Raw genomic sequence first — 16,330 nt, 5'->3', positions numbered from 1 at the left:
TTCTCCAGCAGAATTATACATTGACAAGATTTACTACACACAAGGGATAGGATAATGGAAGTCATGTAAGACTCTTGAAATCTCACCGGGCCAAATTCTTGAAACCACTAATGTAGGGTATTTTCTCCACCATTGAGCTATCTCAGATCTTCCTTGTCCTTTCTGAGCTCTCTGGTCTTTCTTAATTCACAAGAAGTTATTGTTATGTAACTGTCATAATAGGTTTATCTGTCCTTCAATTACTTTACACTTAAAGTAAATAATATAATTTTAAAAAAACAACAACCCTGTACGGTTATATATGAATAAATTCCAGGACATGTGCATCTAATTTTGCTTTGTCTGTGTCCAGTAGCCTGAAATAAGCAATTTTTGGTATTCTTTATATCTTTGCACTCAAGGCTAAATTGTCAATGAACTCCCACAAGAGTGACTATTTTGCAGAAACTTGTGCTGTCTTGTAAATTGGAGGACACGGAAGTTAGATATTCTTAGAAGTTTTCCTCATTTTCCTTTATATTCTGTGGGTTATACACTTCAGGTGCATTGAAAGGCCCAATTTATCTTAATCGAGCTCTCACTTCAATTCATCAAAAGCTCAGCTCTTTTCTTAATTCATTGCAACACATTATTTTTTTGTTGAAAATGTGCCCAGAGACATATGCATTGTATGCCTTTTCTTAAACTAAAAGATAAACAAATAAAGAGTGAATTCTGTTAAGTGAACAGATGCTGAAATTCCATATTCTGTATCTATTGCCAAACTGCGAAATCCTCATCTCCTTCTGAGAACTGTTAGAACTTCAGTTCTGGTTTCCAGTGATATTTTACTGGCAGACTTGCACATGCCATATGAATTCTATGTACACATGTGAAGCTTGGGCTGTGCTTCTGCTGTCAGAAAATGAACTCTTCAAAGCCATGATCAATTTCTGAGGCTGACAGCATACAGATTGGCTTTCTGTAAACATAGCATCATATGTAATGCTCTTTCATCTGACAACTCTTTTTAAGATTGAGATTTTGTTAATTTACTCCAGACTATTTGCTCAAGACAGATTGACTGTTCTCAGTTACTTCAGTTTAGTATTCCTCTTCAGACGAACCTCCTTAGCAGGTATAATGTCTCTTGGTTTTGTACTGCAAAAAACCTTTGCTAGAGTATAAGCAATGAGTTGCGTCTTGTTAAGAGTCCCTCCAAAGCCTGAAGGAGTCCCATCTTTCTCCCTGCCACCTGAACCTAACCATGTGAAGAACTCACCCATACAGGAAATGAATTTAGCACACATTGGCCACACGCATTAATTAGGTAGCTTTTCTTTTTAAAACATACATTTCATTGTGCTGTTTCAGTTTTCAGTGAAGGGCTGCCCAAGAACACACAGAGCTAAGTTGGAACTAACCTTTCCACTCAACTCCAAAAGGGCGACCATGCCTGCGCAGACAGTGATGTGCGCAGTGATGTGCGCAGATAGATAGTGATGTGCACGGCTGTGTGCCATCCATTTCCGTGTCGGTGGGCATTTTGGACTTTCAGAAGCAATTTCAAATGTATTTTAAAATAGAATATGATGCAATGGATTGTGCTCTGTTTGCATTAGGTAGACAACCTCTTTTTTTCCCTGCTTTAAGCACTAACAAAAACGAGGGAAGTGAAATCAAGTTATGAAATAGTATTTTGTGCTTTGTGTGTATGTGGTGGTGGTGGGGGGGTGGATTTTAGTCTAAATAGTAGAAAAGTTTTAATGAGCTTCCAGCTTTAATTTGTGAGATAGGAAAATGTGGTGACAAAACTGTCTCATAAGAAAATATGTTAGCTATTATATAAAGTATTAGTCAGAAAAGAAAGAGAAGTAAAAAAAAGTCACTGGACAAAAACAGGATCTACAATTTCTATTCATGTCTTTGCCATTACTCAGCCACTTAATTCCTCTGGCCTTTAATTCTATCACATAAAATAAGGGTTCAATTTATACTGGCACTTCTAAAATAAGCTTCTTGGAACCTAGCTCCTCACGATCCCCCATAAAAAGAATTTCATGATCAAATAAGTTCAAGAAATTTAGATACTGGATTCTCTCCTTGACAAATTTAGGAACCCATGAGGAAATTTGCATTTGAAAAACTTTGAGAATTCCAGCAGTCAGAAACCAAGTAACATTGTTTGACTCAGTGTTTCTGAATCTTATTTGACCATGAAACATTGTACTATTAAAATGCTGGGAGACATATTTTGGGAATCATTGCTTTAAATATTTTCTAAAATTCTGTTGTTCTACATTTTATGGATATTTACATTTCACCACCGAGTTGTTAGCAATATCTTAAAAATGGATATTTTTAATTAATATAGCAGCAATTTGATATTTTATCATTTTGATTTCACTGTCTCATGTATTGAATATCTTATATCTCAGAAATGAACTTGAATGGCATTGAGATAATAAACAAGCTCTGGTCTTCAGATTCCCTGATTGTGTTCTTTATCCCCGTAAATTTGTGTTTTTATCTCTTTGATCTTCTAATTAATTGACCATGTGGGGGAGCAAATTTGACACCCCCAAAATGTGTCTGTTTGACATATGGATTATTTTAGGCTGATTATTTTTAAGAAACAGAAGGATCAGGAAGAACCTTTTACCTCCCCCCACCAAGGGCCTAAAATTTAGGTAAAGGATCTGCTCCAGGAAGGAGCTATCACCACAGATAACTACAGTATAATATGAACTAGGGGTGATGGACAGGGAAGAACTTAGCAAAATCTGTTTGTTAAAATTCTTCTCCATGTCCCATTGTTTCTGGATGGCCCAGCAAACACTTGTGTTTACCAAACATTTACTCTTTCCATTCTTTCTATAAATTGCCTTCCTTCCCTGTGAAGCCCCACACCCTGACCCATTCTCCTTAGTCTAGAATGGTGTTTATACCTCATTTTGCCTGCCTGTCTTTGGAATCTCTCAGGTTTATGTGGATTCCCCATATGTACATAATTACATTTGATTTTCTCCTGTTAATCTGTCTCCAATTTTAGTTTAATTCTTAGACCAGTCAGATAAACCTTGAAGAGTAGAGCAAAATTTTTCCTTCCCAACAACCACTTTAAACTTATATACCTATTTAAAGACACTTTGAACACTGTTAATTTCACTATTGCATTCTTAAATGTCAAAAGAACTTAAGGTCCAGTGAATACTTGTCAAAGTTAGAACTCAAAGTTCAAATTCTTTGCTGTGCGGCTTAACTTACTGGACTCTGTACCATCCAAATGACTGATGTGATCCAAACACTTTAAAAGAAAGTAATAGACAGCTTCTATTTAGTACTCTAGACAAATCACTGTGACGCTTGGTTCATGGGCAAAGTTTGCAGTGGAGGAATTGAGGAAATACTGTGGGATATGATTAAGTGCAGCTTAAGAATGGTACTCTCTATAGTTACCTGACAAGAAAAAGAAAAATATTTGGGAACACCCAAATCACATCAGATGCCACATAGCTTTGTTACCTTGAAATGACTCAGGCAATAATTTGTCAGCAGCCACACTGGGCGCCATGTGTCTGGTGATCTCACAAAGCAGAGATGCTGCCCTCTGAATCAGTTTCATAACTGTGATTCATACTATGCAAGATAATCTTCCCTTACACTCTTTTCCTCGCATGCTTTTTCAGCCTTTTTTTTTTTATCAGTTCTTCACCTCAGCTATAGAATTAATCAAATAATTATATCAGAATGGCTAATAAATGAACAGAGAAAACCTACACTACTCTTCGTACAATTTCGGAAAACAATAGTTCATTGAAGAGACAATGTTTGACTAATTTTGTCAGTGTACTTTAAGGTAATACTAATTCTATCTCCAGCATCCCAATAATACAAAGAGCTAACTTCTGTTGAGTACGTCCTATGTCTTGAAGAAAATGCTACTCACCTGCTATGAATTTTCTGCTATAACTGTCAAGACAACATTAGAATTGCTTTGTAGATGAGGAACACGGGGCTTACATCATAGAGCTAGTATCAGAGTTGGAAATAGACACTGTCCTCTCTACCACAAAACTCTACTCTTTTAATTGCCCTTTCCATTGTTTCTCACCTTCAGAAAAGGAAGTTTTTATAGCTTTTCAAATAAAGCCAAACACATTTCTTAGTCATTTCATTACTATCGGTGTTTTTCTCCACATCAAGGATTCAGTGTAGGAAGTAGTAATATCAGCATCAACAACTAAACTAGTATTGAAATGAATATTTAGGAGTAAAATGATATTTATTAGAATAAAAAGCCAGTATTAATTCATGGAACTAGATCTTCCTTTTCTTTTTTCATCAAATGTATGCTGAAAGGTATACATAACGAGGAGGGTGAAATATGTCTATGGATTCTTCTTTTCAACATGACTCCTAGAATTCAGTCATTACTGTTTAACTGTTTAAGTGAGTCTATGTAGAGACTTACAGAGATATAGTTTATTCCATCTCTGAATAGTTACCAATATTCTCATGGTACAAACTGACATGAATGTATTACCACTAGCACCAAGTAGGAATTTTCTCATATGTGTTGGCTAAGGCCAACAGTTGGCAATAGAATATTATAATTTCTATTTCACCTGATGTTCTCACCTGTTATTGGGAAAAGGAGTCATGCTTTAGCTATAGTCTTGACCACTTTTAGGTGGAAAAAGTCAACATTATTATACATAATTTTTTCATAGAAAGGAGATTCTGATTTTAAATTATATCAAATTGGAAGTATCAGTCCCATAAATGCCAAGTAAAGCAGGAAAAAAATGTGAAGAAATTATGACAACGTTAAAAACTAGATTGATAATCTAATACAATAAAAAGAGCTGAATTAACAAAATATTTCCCAGATTTTACCTCACAGAAAGCCAGATTTTAAGTCATGATGCAATCTAGTTTTTAGATGCATTTTAGCTACTATGCATTTCACTACTATAGAAGCGGTAAATTTTGAGGCAGCTAAAAACGTGTGCCAAAATCCCATCCACTCTATTCCCACCCTACACCATGGCCAGGAGCTTTGCACATCTGTACAATGTCAGGAACTCCAATAAAGCATCTGAACACCAAATGAGGGGAGTGGACAGAGGAGTCCATCCAGGGCACCTTGTATCTTGAAAAGTCTAGTTTCAGTAGAAGCATGTTTTTGGTCACATGGGATACAGAAAGAACCTGGGAGTGCAAGCTGGGAGTCCCAGCACTTTACATACAACTTTGAACTGTCAGAAAAACATGTAGGATGATAAGAAGCAGCAGCAAAATATAGCACACTCTCAAATAATGAACGTCTATATTGAGGACTATGCATACTGATAATTTCTCCAGTGAAAATTTTGAGAAGACTTGGATATCAAACAGTCTAATCATAATTCACACTCTTTAACAGCTGATGAACAATTAGCCTGGATAAGATTAAACTTGATAAACACAGGAAAAAATAAAACACATTAGAACCTATAAAGAGTCTGAGAAATAGCAAACTAAAGTGAAAAGGATTACATTCTAGAGCTCAAAGAAAGAACATATCTCTGAATGTGATTTTTACATATCAAGAAAACTTTTCAGTCAACTGTTAGGCATTCTCAGAGAATACGAGACGATATAGTCTCAAAGAAATAGGAGTATGTTGAACAATGAGAAAGGCTGAGTTGGGAAAGAAGAGGAAAGCTAATAGGATGAAAAGGAAATGAAAATGAATAGATGACAAACAGTTGTAAGAAGAATAGAATGTAAAAGCAAATGAAAACCAACAAGATAGGCAGTAAAGAGAAGAACTGATACTTCAGGGAACTCTAGTAACTTAAAGGGGGCAAACATAAAATGATCTATAAAGTATGGTATGTGAAAGTATTAAACTAAGTGAATAGCCATGTGGAAAATGACAAAATTTCTTAAGGCATACATCAGGATAAATACCAAGGGGATCAGAGAAGCAAATGGAAAAATAAAAACACACAAGTACTAGAAGGCATGGTTATATTTCTCTATAATCTCAGAGTGGGGCAAATTTTCCCAACTATGACTCAAAATCTAAAAGCAATAAAGCTCTATGAGCAATGAGCTCAGGCTGGCTCTGTCAGTAGAGCATGCAACTATTGATCTTAGGGTCATCAGTTCAAGCCCCACATTGGGCATACTTTAAAAAAGAAAAGCAATAAATAAAATAAATAAACAAAGCAAAAGCATTATTAGTTTAATTATATGAAAAGATTTTTTTTAAATCTGTGCATGATAAAAAATAAGTCAAATAAAATAACAAAAGACACACTGAGAAATAATGTTTGCAAATTATATTGGAAGCATAGGATTGATGTCCTTATTATATAAAGTTTTTTTTAAATTTATTTTATTTTATTTTTTTAAAGATTTTATTTATTTATTTATTTGAGCAAGCGAGAAAGAGAGAGAGAGCACATGAGAGGGGAGAGGGTCAGAGGGAGAAGCAGACTCCCTGCTGAGCAGGGAGCCCGATACGGGACTTGATCCCGGGACTCCAGGATCATGACCTGAGCCAAAGGCAGTCGATTAACCAACTGAGCCACCCAGGCGCCCCTTATTATATAAAGTTTTGAAGGAAATAGAATGGAAAGAAGACCAATCATTCTATTTTTTATAAAGGGCGCTAGAGATGTTAAACCAGCAGGTCTCACGGGAAAAAGCAAGTGGCTTTTAAGTGTATGAAAATATTCTCAAGTCTTACTGTCTGGGAAATACTTTGTGTAACGCTACAGATGCCGTAGATAGTGATTCTTGTGGTGGACCTGGGCAAAGTCCATTGACGACCTTCTGGAAAGGATTCACCATTCTAGATGCCATTAAGAACATTTGTGATTCATGGGAAGAGGTCAGAATACCAACATTACATTAGCAGGAGTTTGGAAGAAGTTGATTCTGACCCTCACAGAGGACTTTGAGGAGGAACTAACTGCAGCTGTGGTGGGAATGGCAAGAGAACTGGAGTTAGCAGTGGGGCCTGAAGATGTGACTGAATTGCTGTGATGTCAGGATCAAACTTGATTGGCTGACGAGTTGCTTCTTATGGCTGAGCAAAGACAGTGGTTTCTTGAGATGGAATCTACTGCTGGTGAAGATGCTGTGAAGGTTGTCGAAATGACAACAGAAGGTTTAGAATATTACATAACCAGAGTTGATAAGGCAGTGATGGGGTTTGGGAAGACTGACTCCAGTTTTGAAAGTTCTACTGTAAAGCAAATGCTATTGTACAGCATCGCATGCCACAGAGAAATCATTCATGAAAGGGTCAAAAGGATGTGGCAAACTTCATTGTCTTATTAGAAGAAATTGCCACAGCCACCCCAGCCTTCAGCAACCACCACCCTGATGAGTCAGCAGCCATCAACATAGTGCAAAACCTTCCACCAACAAAAAGATTACAATTTACTGCAAGTGCATATGGTCAGCAATTTTTAACAATAAAATATTTTTGAATTAAGTGTATTTTTTTAGACATAATGCTATTACAGACTTAATAGATTGCAGTAGAGTATAAAAATATCTTTTATATGTACTGGGAAACCAATAAATTCATCTGACTCACTATTGCAATATTTGCTTTATTTGGTGGTCTGGAACCAAACCCACAATGTCTACAAGATATGCTGGTATATCACCTTACTGGTTCCATCATTACTTATTGGGTAAAACAAAATCATCAATGTGTTCATTTTACATATGTATGAGTTATACAATTCCACCTTTATTTAAAAATTATTCTTTAACATAAGTTTCTATAATTTTTTTTCTCAGTAAACTATTTTGGATATGGGTTAACTTGGCTAAAACAATTTTTTTTTTTTAAAGATTTTATTTATTTATTTGACAGAGAGAGACACAGCGAGAGAGGGAACACAAGCAGGGGGAGCGGGAGAGGGAGAAGCAGGCTCCCCACTGAGCAGGGAGCCCGATGCGGGACTCGATCCCAGGACCCTGAGATCATGACCTGAGCCGAAGGCAGCCGCTTAACCGACTGAGCCACCCAGGTGCCCTAAAACAATTTTTTTTAAGCAACAGAGAATATTTAATGACCTGTGAAGTCTCCAAACAAGTTAAGTGAAAAAATACCTTATAAAACAGAATGCACAGTACTTTTTTTTGCCTACATGTTCCACAAATTTAACAGGGTTGTCTCTTATTATCTCTGTCTTCTGGCTGCTGCCTTGGGCCTTTTTGTTAGTTGACTTTTGCATTTTTTTTTTTAGTGTGTCTCCCTGATTGATGTCATATCAAATGTGACAAATACTCTCTCCTTAGTCTTTCCCAAACAACAGGCGTAGAGTCTGACAAAATGTTGTTGAATGCTTGGGTGAAAACAGGGGAGGAATTAAAATGCAAAGAAAAGGCAACAAGGTTTTTTGTTTTGTTTTGTTTTTTGTTTTGAGAAAGAGGGGGAGAGAGAGAGCTAAGGAGTGTGGGGTGGGGAGGAGCAGAGGAAGAGGGAGAGAGAGAGAGAATCTGAGGCAAGCTCCCCGCCCAGCATGGAGCCCAGTGGGGGGTTTCATCTCACGACCCTGAGATCATGACTTGAGCCAAAATCAAGAGTCTGGTGCTTAACTGACAGAGCCACCCAAGCACCCCAAAAGGTGACAGGTCTTAATGCTAACGATTCTGTATCACTGTACATAGAATCCACTAAGAATAATGATCCAAAGGGGGCCATTCACCATTGGTTGTTTATCTTCCCAGCTGTGTCCTGCTGCAGTTTTGCAGACTCTCCCACTTTCTTAGGAGAAAATGCTGCTTTCATAATAACCTCTACAAAGATCTAATTGTGTTTCTAAAGAATAGGTTACTTAACATTTCAGTCAGAATCCTCTACATTTAGATTTCTTTATTGCTGAGATAGTCAGGAGCCAACCTGACACCTTCATGTCTAATCTGTCCCAGAACCAGGGGTGATAATGTCCCAAACACAGGTTTATCTTTCAAACTAAGAAGAAACAATTTAAAGATTTTATTTATTTATTTATTTATTTATTTATTTATTTATTTATATGAGAGAGAGCAAGAGTGAAAGAGCACAAAGAGTGGGGGAGCGGCGGAGGGAGAGGGAGAAGCAGGCTCCCCGCTGAGCAAGGAGCCCAACGTGGGGCTCGATCCCAGGACCCTGAGATCATGACCTGAGCCAAAGGCAGACGCTTAACCTACTGAGCCACCCAGGAGCCCCAAGAAGAAATAATTTATCGTGCCCCCTACTGAATATTCACCCCAAAGATACAAATGTAGTGATCCAAAGGGGTACATGCACCCCAATGTTTATAGCAGCAATGTCCACAATAACCAAACTATGGAAAGAGCCAAGATGTCCATCAACATATGAATGGATAAAGAAGATGTGGTATGTTCAAATGTTCAAGCTGAACATTTCTTTGTATTCCTATATATATATATAGGAATATTGTGCAGCCATCAAAAAACCCCGAAATCTTGCCATTTGCAACAACGTGGATGGAACTAGAGGGTATTATGCTAAGTGAAATAAGTCAATCAGAGAAAGACATGTATCATGTGATCTTTTTGATATGAGGAATTCTTAATCTCAGGAAATAAATTGAGGGTTGCTGGAGTGGTGGGGGGTGGGAGGTATGGGGTGGCTGGGTGATAGACACTGGGGGGGGTATGTGCTATGGTGAGCGCTGTGAATTGTGCAAGACTGATGAATCACAGACCTGTACCTCTGAAACAAATAATACATTATATGTTAAAAAAAAAAGAAGAAGATAGTAGGAAGGGAAAAATGAAGGGGGGGAAATCGGAGGGGGAGACGAACCATGAGAGACTATGGACATTGAGAAACAAACTGAGGGTTGTAGAGGGGAGGGGGGTGGGTGGATGGGTTAGCCTGGTGATGGGTATTAAGGAGGGCACGTACTGAATGGAGCACTGGGTGTTATATACAAACAATGAATCATGGAACACTACATCAAAAACTAATGATGTAATGTATGGTGATTAACATAACAATAAAAAATTTTAAAAAAAGATTACACATTATGGGCACAGAGCATTGAAGGATTCAATGTATTTAATACTTTTTGCAATAAAAAATACAAATCTTGCTGAACTCCGTGTTTTTTTTGTTTTCACAAATTGCTATTTGATTGCCTTCTTTTAATTTGATAATACAAATAAATGCAAAATAGGGAGTGTAGACTATCCTGATAACTTAATTCTATCACACAGTCCTTTCTCCTGCGTTATTTTGTATTTTTTTCTTTGTATTTATTTACCTGATGGAGCATTTGGAAAATATCTTTTTTGGAGATAATTACCTGCTTGGGGTAAGAATACTCTTTAGGAAAATATTAGGCATAGGCACTAGTTTTGTGGGCTGCTATAAAGTGAAACAAATAATAAGAAAACTTTCTGATGAATTTTTTTCCCACAGTGACTTCTTGCATCTAAAAGGTGACACACATGTAAACAATGTATTTCTCATAGCTGATGCTACTATAGAGATAAAAATGTATGTATTATCACAGTATAGACTTGTGAGAGTATGTGCTTAACAAATCAATGTGCAATGTATTCGTTACTGGTGCACAAAAGTCTAGCACTGAGGGATTCAGTCATATTCTCTAACCGTCTGGATTTAAAACAGATATACATGTGTGTATCATTGTCATCATTATTTGCTCACTGTTGATAGCAGAACATTGTCTGAAAGGCAACTTTATTTTTGGCTTATTTACATCACAGGCCTATTCTTTTCTGATTTGGCAAACTCTTAGCATCCCACACAACTGAAATATTTGACCTGACATTTCACAGATAAACTATTATTTGAAGCAAATAATGTAGCATTCTTATGGAAAACATTTTTTATAATTCAAAGATGCTTGGACTTTTTCACATTCTAAAAACAGAATTACCTTTGTGTAGATTGGTCAAGGATTTAATATTATTTTAGATGAATGTTCTAAAAGTTACAATCATTTGAAAACATATCCTATATAGAGATTGTGTGGAAGATTTTATCCTAACATATACATTGTCACTGTTAAATAATATGCTTTACAATTGCACACGAACAATGAATCATGGAACACTTCATCTAGAACTAATGATGTAATGTATGGGGATTAACATAAGAATAAAAAAAATATGCTTTACAATTGTAATAGCAGTGAAAAGTAAGACCTATTCTTTATCGTCATAAATCAGCTTTCCACAGTGGTGGAGGAATGGGAAAGTGTTCAATAGCTAATATTTGGTAGGTGAGGGAACTGAGGTTGAGAGAGAGTAGACTCTTTGTCCATGGTCATGAATGATTATGTAAAGTAACTACAATTCCAGTGCAGATCTGTTTGACACTAAAATCCATGCCCCTGGGGTGCCTGAGTGGCTCAGTCATTTAGGTGTCTGCCCTCAGTTCAGGTCATGATCCAAGGGTCCTGGGATTGAGCCCCATGTGGGGCTCCCCACTCAATGGAGAGTCTGCTTGTCCCTCTCCCTTTGCCCCTCTCCACACCCTGCTCACACTTGCTCTCCCCCCACACTTGCTCTCTTGCACACGCTCCGTTTCTTTCTCTCAAATAAATAAAATCTTTAAAAAATAATAAAAAAATAAAATCCATGCCCCCAAAAGACTTACTATAATGACAGACAATTCAGCACTGGAAGGCACCATGTTTTAACCACTTGGGAATATGTTCAAATGCAATAGGACTGACCAGGTCAAGAATTGGGTCTAGAAGGCATTTATCACTTAAAGCTTTTTTTTTTTTTAAGATTTATTTATTTATTTTAGAGCGAGCACAAGCAGGTGGGGCAGGGAGAGGGAGAGAGAATCTCAAGCAGACTCCACTCTGAGTGCAGAGCCTGATGTGGGGGCTGGATCTCACAACACTGAGGTCATGACCTGAGCCAAAACCAAGAGTCGGATGCTTAACTGACTGCACCACTCAGGTGCCCCCACTTTACAGTTTTAATGCACTTCATTTAATTCAAGTATTTAGTGTTCCCTTCCATGTACACAATACCAAGAGTGCCTTGTGGCACAATTCCAGGGACCTAATTCACATTGCATTGACCTTATGGGAAATACACAAAAATTACAACAGATGTTTGTTTAAAGATGCTTCTAATCTTTTTAGACAGTTCTTCCATAAATAAACAAACAACATGGAGAATACAAAAGAATTAAAATAATTTATCATGAGTTAAACATAAAGGCAGTTTTTAGCAAATTGTGGTGTAGGGTTGTTTTTTTTTTTTTTTTATGGCTTCCATTTTCCCTTTTCTCTACTTGCTCTCATGTACTCCCATGAGTCATCCCTGGTCTCCACAATTGTTCATCACTGCAGTTGTGTTATAGCTTCTAAACTCCTTCATTCTGCCTATGGGATCCTATTAAAATTCTCTCCCTTTATTTGGCCTTTTTCGTGGGAGGTATATTATGGAAGGGAGTGATATCTGATTCACCCCAAAGACTAGTCATCCTTTCCAGGAATGTCTGAATGTCAAGAAGAGAAAAGATTTTAGTTCTGGTTAGGCTTCCTAAGAAGAACCTTGAGCTTGATCTGGAAGACTGGGTTGGATCTCAGAGGCAAAGGAGGAGGAAAATGCTTTTCTGGGGGTTGGGAAGAAACAGGTTGACAAACTTCTTAAATGGAAAAATAGTAACTATTTTAGGCTCCAGGATATAGTATTTCTGTCACAACAACTCAACTGTGTTGTGTAGCTCAAAACCCGCCAAGGCAATACATAAATAAATGGCTGTAGCTCTGTTCCAATAAAACTTTATTTACAAAAACAGCTGACAGGTTCACTGGCTGTAGTTTGCTCACCCCTGCTGAGGTCTTTAAAACCATAAATGGTCTGTGTTTTTCTTTATTATTAATATCCTAATAGAATAGGAGTTGACAATAATAAAGAAATCAGCTTAAGAAAATGGAGTCTATACTTTTTCTCTAAGTTAAATCCTCTGTGCCTCTCAGCTCTTCCTAGGACCTAGAACCTGGCTGATGCAGAGTGCCAGTTTGTAATTGTTTAATTATAGAGTATTTCCATGTGCTGAGTATTAAAACAACCTTCAATCCTGGGAAAGTCTCCAATTTTTCTACCTAGTTTTGGTTTGCATATATTTGGTTTAGGTTTTTTCATCTATGTTTTATGAATGAGAATTGTCTATTCCTTATTTTTATTGTAAAGTCCTTGTTTGTTTTTATATTAAACTTGGGTCAGACTTTTAAAAACTGGATTTGGAGATAGTTGTCATTTTTTCTATGTTTTTGAATATTTTCTATAATTTTAGGATAATCATTTCCTTGAGTGGTAGTGTATACCTAGAAAACCATCTGGGTTTATGTTTTTTTTGTGTGTGTGTATGGGATTACTTTAGTGGTTACAGAGTTTTTAATTTAGGTTTTCTATTTCTTTTTCAGTTAATCGAAAATTCTTAGAATTTTACAATTTTTAGATTTTTTGCCATTTCATTTACTGTTTTAAATTTATTGGTATAAAAGTATTCATAATGTACCTTTTGTTATCTCTTTAATAGTTATATACCTTTTTATTTGTTTTGTTGCTTATTTTATGTTTTATCTTCTTTTCCTTCATCAGTCTTCCTAGAGGTTTGTCATAGAGCCAACTCGGGGCTTCCTTGATCCTCTCTGTTATATGTTACTGGTCTATATTACTGCTTATATCTTTTATCATTTCCTCACTTTTAAGGCTTATTCTACTGTCTTTTTTCTCATAAATTGAGTGATTATTTTAATAATTTTCAACTTTTCTCCTTTTCTAGTGGAACTGTTTTAGGGCTATAAATGTCCCTCTAGCAATTACATTAGAAATTATTTCTCAATTTTCGTTATTTTTTTTGTTCATTTTTAATGTATGCGATATATATTCTTCTTCCCATAACTTCCTCTTTGTCCACAAGGTGTTTAGAATTCTTTTCCCTCTTTTTTAAGAATTGTTTATCCCAACTCAAAGGATTGACATCTTTGATCAATTATGGAAATTTGACCATTTAATCTGGTCATTGGCTAACCTTTATTCTTTCTTTGTGTTACAACTAATTTTGTACATGTAATTGATTTTTAATTGGATTGTGGCAAATAACATAATATGAAATATACCAATCCTTTGATATTTGTTAGGGTTTGTTGATGACTCAGAACATGTTAATTATTTGCGTGCTGAAAAGGGTATGTTAAGCACAATATATACATATATTTTTAGATAAAGCTTTTTATTGTACTATTGTACTATTTAGTAGTACATTGCAAATGATACTATTATACTATTAAATTGTGAGATATCTTTACAAAATATATTTTTTCTTGCTTTGTCTACCAATTACTGAAAGAAGTGTTTGAAATATCCCACTATGACGGTCTTATCAAATTTCTCTTTCATTTCTATAAATTTTTGCTTAAATATTTAGTGCTATATTATTATAAAAGTTATACATAAAAGTCTAGAATAGCAATTTCCTTATAAATTAAATATTTTTCATACAGGTATGTGTGCCTAGTCATGTTTTTTGTCTGAAAGCTAGTATTGTTTCAAGCATTGTTTTTAGGATTTGCTTATTCTATCTCTTTCCATGTTTCACTTTAAAGAATTATTGAAAGTATAACATAAAAAAGATATAATAAGCAAATATATATTCTTTAGGTGTTACCCTTGAAGCTGTCTTTTCTTTTCTACTTTTTTCACCAACTTTATTGAGGTATAATTGAAAAATAAAATTATACATATTTAGATATGCAGTGTATTTAATATATAGAGTATATAATGTACGTTGTGAAATTATTAATATATATATATATAGTGTGTGTATATATATATATATACACACACACATATACATTGTGAAATTATCACCACAATCAAATTAATTAACACATCCATTACCCTATGTTGTTACCATTAAAACATTTTTTCTTATAGGTGTCTTTGATTTTTCTTTCTCTTTTGCCTTTAAAATCCAGTTTGAAATTTTTACCTTTCAGTGGAAGAACTAATGCAAATACAACTATTGTGATTACTGACATAATTGAATTTATTTTTACCATTCTTACTTTTTGAGCTTTGTATTTGTCCTAATTTTAATGTTTATTTTATTTTCTCCTTATTTGCCTTCTTTTGGATTATTTTTCTCCTTATTCCTTTTTATCCTTATAGCAGTCTGAAAGTTTAATAGTTTATTTTTATTCCTTTCAGGCTTGTATTATGAAATTTAACAAGCATATTTTAAAAAGTTTAATGTTAATAATTTTACCCTATTCCTGGACTCTCATTACTCCCTCTATTTTACATTCTATTCTTGTCTATTTTTTAATTCATTAAATTAGGCAATAATGTTATGTTTTACAAGATATTTTTAATTTAAAATTTACCCACATTGATCATCATTCCCTTACGTAGCTCAGGCCATTTACTTGGAAATCACATTTGTTTTCCTAGAATCATCCTTAAAGTTTCCTTTAGTAAGAATCTGTTGGTGTCAAATTGTGTGTTTTTCTGAAATGGTTGTATTTTGCTTTCAGTGTTGAAAAGTAATTTAACAACTTGATTGACAACTGATTTCTCACAGTCCTTCTAGTTTTGATAGTTGTCAAGGAGACAGATACCACTTTGAAGCATCATTTCTCTGCAGGTAATTTGCCTTTTTCTCTGGTGGCTCTTAAGACACTTTCTTTGCCTTTTGTGCCTTGTGGTTTGCTATGATGAGTCTAGGTATGGTTTCAACTGTGCTGGGCTTTCTGAATCTGAGCATTGCTGTCTTTCGACAATTTGGAAAACACCTGTGTCTTTATCGCTTCATAATTACCTGTCTCCCATTCTTTCTCTTCTCTCTTCATTTTATCTTCCATGTCTCTTTAATCTGCATTTTGCCTCTGTATGCCACATTCTAAACAGTTTCTCCAGATTTATCTTCTCGTTTACCAATTCTTTTCGAGACAGTGTAATCTGCTTTTAACCCAAAAACGAACTTTTTAGTTATACTTTTGTCTCTAAAAGTTCTGATTAGTTCTTTTCCAAAACTACGTATTCCATTTTAATAGTTTCTCTCTGGTTCTATGTGTGTATATATTTTCAGTGTTTTCTTTCATTTATTTAAACATAGTTGATACTATTATTTTTAATATTTTTAAAAGATTTATTTATTTATTTTAGAGAGAGAGAGAGAGAGACAGAGACAGAGACCGTGAATGTTGTGGGGGGAGGGGCAAAGGGAGAGAGAGAATCTCAAGCAGACTCCCCACTGAGCACAGAGCCTGCCACGGGGCTGGATCTCATGACCCTGAGATCATGACCTGAGCTGAAATCAAGAGTC

The sequence above is a fragment of the Leptonychotes weddellii genome, chromosome 2 (assembly GCF_054177405.1).
Source record: "Leptonychotes weddellii isolate Sample4059 chromosome 2, ASM5417740v2, whole genome shotgun sequence".
Taxonomy (NCBI): domain Eukaryota; kingdom Metazoa; phylum Chordata; class Mammalia; order Carnivora; family Phocidae; genus Leptonychotes; species Leptonychotes weddellii.
Note: the sequence above shows the minus strand (reverse complement) of the source record.